Source organism: Triticum dicoccoides, chromosome 5B (assembly GCF_002162155.2).
Source record: "Triticum dicoccoides isolate Atlit2015 ecotype Zavitan chromosome 5B, WEW_v2.0, whole genome shotgun sequence".
Taxonomy (NCBI): Eukaryota; Viridiplantae; Streptophyta; class Magnoliopsida; order Poales; family Poaceae; genus Triticum; species Triticum dicoccoides.
In genome coordinates this window covers 699,192,080-699,202,243 of record NC_041389.1, presented here as the reverse complement: position 1 = coordinate 699,202,243, position 10,164 = coordinate 699,192,080, and the positions used below count along the sequence as shown (strand labels likewise).

The 10,164-nt window shown below is 46.2% G+C and overlaps 1 pseudogene; it reads left to right on the top strand.

Annotated features, from left to right (window-relative positions):
- The first annotated feature begins 1,867 nt into the window (after positions 1-1,867).
- On the top strand, positions 1,868-7,847 carry LOC119310586 (annotated as a pseudogene).
- Positions 7,848-10,164: the final 2,317 nt, after the last annotated feature.

Sequence of the window (10,164 nt, the reverse complement as noted above, 5' to 3'; positions counted from 1 at the left end):
GTTCATAGACAAGTGAAAGTGGATACTCTAAAATATGCAAGATAAGCGTGAGTGCTATGGATGGCGTTCTCGTAGGGAGACGGGAGCGGATCCATAGTGGTGTATTGATATGGTGAATATGTGGACTCGTGTGCGCCACCTCAAAAGAGTTACTTGCAGTCGTAGTACAGGATAGCCACCGAGTCAAAGCTGGCTTGCTGCAGTTAAACCCCACCACCCCCTTTGTTGATAATGATGCATATGTAGTTAGTTCTGATGTAAGTCTTGCTGGGTACATTTGTACTCACGTTGCTTAATTTATGTTTTTCCAGAGAGACTTCAGTCTCGCTAGTAGTACCGCGTGGACTTCGACGTTTAGCTTGTTACCTCAGCTACGATCTTGTGCCCTCGGCAGGATCTGGTAGTTAGTCAGGCTTCTCAGCCTTTTTCATTTGTAGATGTCTGTACTCAGGCATGTTAAGCTTCCGCTTGTGCTTTGACTTGTATGCTCTGAGTGTTGGGTCATGAGACACATGATTGTAATATCTCCCTCCTCGGAGCCTATTGAATAAATACTTGAGTTGTAGAGTCATGTTGTGATGCCATGTTGTATTTGCACATATCGAGCATATTGTGTGTATGTTATTGAAATGCTTGGTATGTGTGGGATCTGACTATCTAGTTGTTTATCCTTAGTAGCCTCTCTTATCGGGAAATGTCTTCTAGTGTTTCCACTGAGCCATGGTAGCTTGCTACTGCTCCGGAACACTTAGGTTGGCCGGCATGTGTCCTTCTTCGTTCCTGTGTCTGTCCCTTCGGGAAAATGTCACGGGATGAATACTGGAGTCCTGTTAGCCCGCTACAGCCCGGTTCACCGGAGTCCTGCTAGCCCAGTGCTACAGCCTGGATTCACTCGCTGATGACCGACACGTTTGTTGTTGGGTCATGTATGGCTGTCCCTGTAAGTTAGTGCCACTTTGGGTTCACGACTAGCCATGTCAGCCCGGGTTCTTTGTCATATGGATGCTAGCGACATTATCATATACGTGAGCCAAAATGTGCAAACGGTCCCGGGCCAGGTAAGATGGCACCCGTGGGAATACCGTGCGTGAGGCCGCAAAGTGATATGATGTGTTACATGCTAGATCGGTGTAACTTAGGATCGGGGTCCTCACAACCGCTTGCTGCGGCTACCCGGCCGCCGTACTGGGACCGCCCACGGCAGCCCTCCCCAGATCCGGGAGCCGGTCATCATCGTCGATTTGGGGGCGGCGGCGGAGCCAAAGCAAAGCGAGGCCTGAGTCTGAGTAGTTCCGGCGCAGGTGAGCGAGAACTGTCGCTGATTTCCCGACTCCTGATTTCCCTATCCGTAGTCGTACTCGTACACCACCCTGTCACTCAGAGCTGGTGGTTCTTCACTGAGAATTTCCCGATTCTTGGTCGGATTCCTCTCCGTGTCAGCGCCGGCGGCGGCCGTCAAAGCTCCCCATGTTCGAGTCCGATACGAGGTCGGCGAGCCTTTGCCGTTGCCGTGCGGGTGCCGGTGTCGGTGCGCGTCGCAGAGTCGGACCGGAGGTTCAGTGCGCGGTTAAATCTTGCGTGTATATATATCAAAGTTTTAAATAACGCACTAAGCATCTTAGCGCCGGACCTCTTTTAAATGCTATAGCGTGCTATAACGAAGCTATAGCGCGCTATTTAAAATGTTTGTTCATTTGTTTGGACCAAAGTCTCTTAGCGCAAAACCTTTTGTAAACGCTATAGCAGACTATTTGAAACAGTGATATATATGCGAACTACTCATATATGTTGAGGAGCAAGCAAAAGGTTTCGAGCGATTCTTTAATTTCCTCGGGCTGAGATGAAGATGATCCAAAAGGTGTCAACCATGGCGTGCTGCCGCCTCGCCCTCCACAAGGTCCTTGCTCTATCTATCTTTGATCATTGTTAATGTTCTACCCAGCTCTGCCCGTCGGATCGATGGGGATGCTCTAGCAGTCTTTCTGAGCTGATGCTCATCGATCAACGCTGAAACACTGAAACTGCAACTGCTGCAAAGCACTGTCTGTTTGAGTTTCAGTTCAGATTGATGCCACCCTTTTTAGATAGATTCGGGCGTTGGTTGGTCAGCGTTTTGGATTGGGCGAACTCGGTTTTGCCAAATTTATTCTAGCCGCGCTTGCTCCTCAGTTGCTGTCAGAATGAAATAACACCCCTGTTTTGCCATGGACTGAATCTCCGCGTGTTTGTGTTCACAGGCTGCTGCGACGCATCGACCGGCAGAGAACGCGGTTAACAAGGAGGAAGCTTCTTTCATAGCACCTGCTGCTGCTGCTGCAGATACAACCACTACAGGTGCAGGTATGTGTGGTTGCTTCTTTGCCCACCGCTTAATCTGGTAGTACAACTTAACAGGGTAAATCCACTTAATTTCCTGTTCCTGAATTAATTGGACAGATGCTATATACTACGTAATAATACTAGACCTTATTGTATTCCATAATCTATACTATCACCCATTGTTGGCTGATTCTTGCCATTCCCAAGTTCCTTTCTATAAGCTAGTCCGCCTGGTGCATGCTTAACGCAGGTGGTGGTGTGCTTACAAGTCGACAAGATCGGCACCGATCAGGATTTGCTGGCAAGCTTACGAAGCAGCTTTCGTGTACCTTCTTTGCTTGTGACTTTGATGGTTCCAAAAAAGAGGTCAAGAATCCAACCAGCACAAAGTTCAAACATGTCACGGGTTTCAATGGCACGAAAGCCGAGGACATAGTACAGTATCTGCAAGACCCTGAGCGTTTGGCTTGTGACTTTGATGGTTCGAAAAAAGAGGTCAGGAATCCAACCAGCACAAAGTTCAAAGATGTCACGGGGATCGATGGTGAGAAAGCCGAGGACATAGTACAGTATCCGCAAGACCCTGAGCATTTGGCTTGTGATTTTGATGGCTCGAAAAAAGAGGTCAAGAATCCAACCAGCACAAAGTTCAAAAATGTCACGGGGATCGATGGCACGAAAGTCGAGGACATAGTACAGCACCTGCAAGACCCTCAGCATTTGGCTTGTGATTTTGATGGCTCGAAAAAGGAGGTCAAGAATTCATCTAGGACAAAGTTCAGCGATGTCAAGGGGATTGATGGCGCCAAAGCCGAGCACGAGGACATTGTACACTACCTACGAGACCCTGGGCATTTCACACGCCTCGGTGGCAAGCTTCCGAGAGGCGTCCTGCTCCTCAGTGCGCCTGGCACCGGGAAGACAATGTTGGCAAGGGCGATGGCCGAGGAAGCCAGCGTGCCCTTCTTTGCGTGCAGCGGCAGCGAATTCAATGACGACTATGTGTTCGTTGGGGCAAAAAGAGTGAGGGCGCTCTTCGCCGCGGCGAAGAAGCGATCTCCTTGCATAGTGTTCATCGATGAGAGCAGGAACTCATATGGTTCAGAGTCGCAGATGCATACCCTGAACCAGCTGCTAGTTGAGCTAGATGGCTTCGAGCAGAATGACAGAGTCATCGTGGTCACGGCGACCAATATCCCCGAGTCGTCACTGGATAAGGCCCTTGTTAGGTCTAGACGTTTCGACCGTCACGTTCAGATTCCGTATCCAAATGCTAAGGGCCGAAGGCAGATCCTTGAGGCCCATATGTCAAAGGTTTGTTTATACTCCATCCAAAAATGTTAGGCAGTCTCTAATGGAATTTCTTTAACAACCTTTTCTCCATGACACTTTCGATGCAGGTCTTGAAAGCCAAGGATGTTGATCTTAAGACCATCGCCAATGAGACGTCTGGATTCACAGGTGCAGACCTCGCAAACCTGGTGAATGAAGCCGCTCTCAAGGCTGCTAAGGACGGGGCAGAAGCTGTCACGACACAACACCTCGAGTATGCAGCCATGAGAAGGATCATCATGGGCAGCAAGAACAAAACGGTGGCGATGCCTGAGAGCTGCAGGAAGATGATCGCGTACCACCATCTTCATCCTAACCCTAGCAGTGGAGATGTAAAATGGTGTGGTCGGTCTATGAAATTATTTATTTTTCTTTACCTGCATGCACACAAATGTAAAGAAGATCCAGATGGTCTGATTTTTTCTGGTTTTTGTTTCTCTCTTATGGAGGGAATACAGCGTGTATTTTGGAATACTATGTTGTGAATCTGTAAACACACGTTGCTTTTGAATCTCAAATTACATGGATGTAATGTGCCCCAAGATTGCTAAATTTCTTTTGGCCTGTGAACCCCACTGTAATCCTTATTTATATTTACTATAAAAGAGTTCATGTACAAGAGGACTATGCATTGTACAGCTTAGATTATAAGAAACTTAACTAGGCAAAAGGGATGTGCTACAGAGTGGTGAACCAATTATAGGAAGCTAGTAAGTACTCCCTCCATCCCATAATATAAGACGCTTTTTGACACTACACTAGTGTTAAAAAACGTCTACATTATGGGACGGAGGGAGTAGCATATTGTTCTACCGTACAAGCTACAATTTGTAGTTCATGCTTGTATATATATTTACTGCCACTTGTGAAAACAATCTGCGTTACCCCCTCTGAAAATCTTGTTATTTTCCTGTTTGGGCAAGTAATCCCCAAAGAACACTCTACATAGACCAGCATAAGAGGCTAGGTGTGGTAGATCTTTTCATGGCATAGATCGGCATTAGAACAGAAATAACCATCTGTGAGGGAGCACAAGAACACAGCAATAACAATCTGTGGCATGGAATTCATGAAGAACACAGCAATAACAAAATTGACACAACCTTACAGCCAAGGCCCTAACATTTTGCAATTAACACCCTAATGCTTTTGTTTTCTTACAAACAAGGCCCTACCATTTTGCAGCTAACACCCTAAAGCTTTCTTTGTCTTACAAACAAGGACAAAATTTCGACAAGTCGTGGGAATTTTCGCTAGAAATTTCGGCAGCATAACGCATTGGGAAGGATGTAACCCGTGGAGAACAACCAACGTGCACTGTCAGGCGTGTCAAACCAATTGCCAATGCCGTCCCTTGCCATGGACAACTTAATTTTTTTCTCCTAAATGGATTCCAAGCTAGCTTGGTTCATCGATTCTCTGGCAATGTTGAATGGTATAACCTGCATGGGTTTGTAGCACACTAAGTTAATCCAAAATTGATTAGAGGATTTTTCTGCTGATAAAACAACTGGAGCTGAAGATGGGCATGTGCCTCAACCGTGACTTTGTCGTAGATGTTTTCTTCTACTCCTCTGATATTACAAGAGACCAGGGTGTCCATAAAAAGAAGGGACCTAGGTGGTTTTCTTAGCTGCTACGCCTTATGCCCATATGTTCTGATGTTGTCAACTGAACTTTCTCTTTTCTATTTTTCTCCTTTTCCCGTAAGCACGCTAAGTTAGTCCAAAATTCGTTGCGGCTTAGCCTGAACTGAACAATGTTGGTATATTTTTGTGTTCTAGTTAAATGTAAGCCGATGCATCAATTCAATTAACGGTGTAAGTTGATTGTGAGCCAGTGTATTTTTTACTGCAGAAAAAAGCTTCTACTCCTAAAAGAAATATCAGAATTTGATGTCTGGTTACACAAAAGATCAAACCGTTGATTGATTATAGGTCTTAAGACTATTTATTTATTTCCCTACCTTTACATGTCCTGCATGTTTTTCATTTATGTCCAATTTTCTCTTACCACCCGTTCTAGCACAACGGTCCCAAGAAGTGCATTGACTTTCTTTTAATATAGAGACACTTAAAAAAGGCATAATTTGAGAATCTACTGGGAAAAGTTGATTTAACCTTGCTGTTCTAGATGTTACGTCAATTTAAACATCTGTGTGCTAATACATATTGGCCTAACTGCTATCAGACACGAGATTCTGCAACCGTTTCCGAAGAGCACACAATATCTATTGTGAATGATCCACCAATGGAATCCAAACCGAAGAAAAGGTTAGTATAGTTAAACTGTAGAAAATGATATACGAACAAAAAATCCAAATCACCGGCACAATATTAATCTATGTAGTCGCGTTGCAAAAGAACTATTCTCAAAAGACCATGAAGAGGAAAAGGATGATTTTGGGCAGAGTAAAGAACGTCAAATGCATGTTGTCTCACAACATTCTCTGAATGTCACCGCCTCTTGGTGTTGTTTCATTCTGAATCAGATGTTTTTTTAACTTTGTACTCTTTTGAACTAATGACCACTCGGTTGCAATAACGACATTGTACTTAAATGCGAATTTAGCACACCTATTAGCTCCGTACCATTTCTTTTCATTTTTTTGAACCATCAATGAAAAAGAAGAACATTACAGAGAAAGGGAAATTGCAAAGGACTCAAATTTTAAAAGCTATCAATAAAGCAAACCATTAATTCATTCCAAGAATAGCAAGTCACACAATCTGGTCACAAACAGATAGACTGAGTGATGGTAAAACTTGCGTTCCCTATTCTACCTTTGTAACACCAAACACTCACATGGACGCAATGTGTCGCCGCACCTTTCCCCGCTAGCGAGGCTGAAGGTGGCTATGAAGTGTGTGTGCTAATTAACATGGAATTGTTGGTGAAGTCTTTCTACCTTGGGAAGTTTACTTACAATGGGTCATCTATCCATTCAAAGAAATCTAATTAGCTCATCAACACACACAAAAATATTAGTCTTTTTTAGTGTAGAATCAGAAATTCAACATCTGTGCGATCAGCGTATAATTTGGCCTGCTCAGCTCAATTTTTGGAATCTCATGGCAAATGTGGGGCTGGTCAGAGCTCCAACATTTTGTAGCAGAATGACGGGGTCATCGTGATCGCCGCGACCAACTTCAAGGAGTCGCTAGATAAAGCCCTCGTCAGGCCTGGGCGTTTTGACCGTCATGTCCAGGTTCCTCTTCCAGATGTCGAGGGCCGACGGCAGATCCTCGAGTCTTATATCTCAAAGGTGGCATATCCCTCTGTCCCCAAAACTATTTGCGATCTACTCCCTCTGTAAAGAAATATAAGAGCGTTTACTCTTATATTTCTTTATGAAGGGAGGGAGTATAACATAAGACTTAACATTGACCATTTCTGTGTACTTTTCCATGCAAGCAGGTGAAAGCCAAGGGTGTGGATGTGTTGACAATCGCTACGGGGACACCTGGGCTCTCAGGTGCAGACCTTGCAAACCTGGTGAATGAGGCCGCCCTCACCGCTGCCAAGGACGGGGCGAAAGCTGTTACGATGCATCACCTAGAGTATGCCAAGGACAGGACCATGATGGGAAGCGAGCGCAAGTCAGCGGTGATACCTGATCATTCCAGGAAGATGACCGCGTACCATGAGGGAGGGCACGCTCTTGTTGCTATATTCACAGACGGTGCTGATGCTGTCGACAAGGCCACCATTGTTCCCAGGGTGGGTGCTCTTGGCATGGTGATGCAGCTGCCAGGGGAAGATGCCGAGTTTGAACTCTCGAGGAAGCAGATGCTGGCGACTCTAGATGTCATGATGGGCGGGCGGGTGGCCAGGAGCTTATAGCCGGAGAAGGCAGGGTCACCACTGGTCCCTCAACTGATCTAAGCGAGGCGACTCAGCTGGCGACTGACATGGTCACCAAGTATGGCATGGGCAAGCGGGTGGGCTTTGTTACCTATAGCAATGGCGGTGATGCTAGCGGTGGCAAGGCGACGAACATGAGCGGGCGGATGTCAGAACTGGTTGACGAGGAGGTGAAAGATTTACTGGACAACGCTTACAAGAACGCCAAAGTGATTCTCACGGATCGTAGGAAGGAGCTTGATGCGCTAGCCAACGCCCTCCTGAAGGATGAGACTCTCACTGGTGACCAGATCAAGAAACTAGTAACAGGAGGTGGAAGTAAATGCTTTTGACAATATTCCTTTGACAGCTAAGAGATTGAACAGACAGTTTGGTCATGTCTCTTCTTCTTTTTGGTTCATTATTATAGCTGCATACACACAAGTGTAAAGAAGATGTATGAGCAGAATTTAATTGACAAAGGAAACAGTTTAGGAAATATTATGCATTTGTCAAGCTGTAACTCATCAAATTACAAAAGCCACATAATTCGCCGAGTGAGCTGTTAAAATTTAGTTTATTTAGATGTCCGGTTTACTTTTTCTAACTCAATTTTTGGACAGATAATTAAAACTGCCCAAAGAAATTAGAAACCGACTACAGGAAAACACACACAATTCAACGATATAAGGAAGCTGGAGAGAGTTCATGACATTTGTTTCTCAAATCTGAAAAGAGTGTGGTGTTTTGCATCTTATATCTATAAAACTCCTGCTTTTGGAACTCAAGCATGTACCCCAAGATTCTGTAACCCGCTTTAAAACAAATACCCATGCCTTTTCCAATCGAATATGGTTTATGTTACTGATCACAAGGATATATAATGTTATTTGTAGTCTCCTAGCTAAATAAATTATTTCCTAGCTGCAAAACCTACAAAAAGAAATTGGACGCGACTGGTGCCATTGTCAGAAACGAGGAGACTAGATATAGACCCGGAGAGGGGACTGTTAGATGTGTATGGTCCTTTTTGGGTACATCCCAATTGTATAAGGGGTTTCTTGCATTTTACCTCACATGTATATGTAATGGTCTTTGGCCCTCAGTGAATACTAGTTGCTCATTATCCAACATGGTATCAGATGCTAAGTTAGCCTCGCTCCCGCACGATGCAACTCTGTGCGTGCTTCCTTGTCCCCGTCGCGGTTGCTATCCTCCGTCCCTGGTCTCCGTTCGTCCTCGTTCTCGTCCGATCTACAGCCCCCGCTGCCTGAATTTCTCAGTCGGCTGCTCTCTCTCCTCGTCCCCGTCTCAGTTTCCTCCTCCGTTCCTTCCCCGTACGGACGTCGCCGTCGCCCCATTTCGGCTGTCGGCGCCGTCACGGTTGGCCGCCGCCACTGTCCAGGTCGGCCCTTGCCGCCCCGGTTGGCCGCCGGCCTTCGCCACCACCTCGTCCAGGTTGGCCGCCGCCGCCGCCCAGGTCGGCCCTCGCCACCACCCCGTCCGGACTGTTGTGTTATGTCTCGAGCACCGGCCGACACGCTCACCTCAATGACGAGGACACAAATGTCGCGGAGGGAATAGATAGATGTTTCATTTTTATGATTTAGAGTTGGAAGCGTTGGAAGGCCAGCCGAGTATGCTCCCTCCTTGAACAAGAGGATAGGCATGGAGGCATACAATTAATGCATGTCAAACACGTGACTGCACGCATCAACGGAAGAATCACGGTCACCTGTTGGTGTGCACCACGGCATGTCGATCGATAGTTATTTTATGTTATTAACACTTTGGGATGGCCTCATGCAAGTCGGCCCCCACACGATCGGTAGGGTCAACCAGTTGTTTAATTTTTAGCTTATTTCTCGTAACCCAATATCTCCCGCCATGAACTTCCAAGGCCAACAAGTATTGAATATATGCCCATCTTATTCTTCATTTTGGCAAAGATGTCCCGAGTTAAGGCAAGGCAATGATATGTGTGTGAGTCTGGAGGAGAGGGTGCGCCGGGGCTTCTCTGTGTTGGAGTGAGCTGTGAGATGAAGATGAGGATTGTGCAGTAGACAAAATAAGTTTTATTATTGTGTCACCAGAAATCAAAAGATAATCATCACCAAAGAAATATTAGCGCGTCGGCGAGGAGTTAGAAGGATATAGTCATTGATACAATTTTATTATGTTGCGAGAATAAACCTTAAGAAATACTCCCATAGTCATAGAATTTACACCACCTTGTTATCCTGGTTGCTTCTCCCGCGATGTGTTTTCCGCCAAATATCTCCCACCATGTGTTCCTAATCATTATTCCCCGCTCAATATCTCTGGTCGTGTGTTTGTCGCCCGGTCACATGTGTGATCATCCACGTGCATGCATGCATGGCTCTAGCATCGATCACATGGTTGGTTACCAATTTCCGACCCCGGTCACTATCTATTTATATACACTCTGCCCGATTGCCACATCAGCCGCCTACGCCGTCTCCATGTCGGCGGCATTTGCCCTCTCCTTCCCGCGGCGAAGGGACTCATACTCCGGTCAACCGGTGATGGGGGAGGAGAGATTTGAAGGCTGCCTGGACCGCGATGATCTAGCCCGAGAGGATTCGAGCGCGCGTTGAGCGGATGCTATGTAGTCGCGTCGGGCAGGTCCTGCCGTCGGTCGGGCGCTGT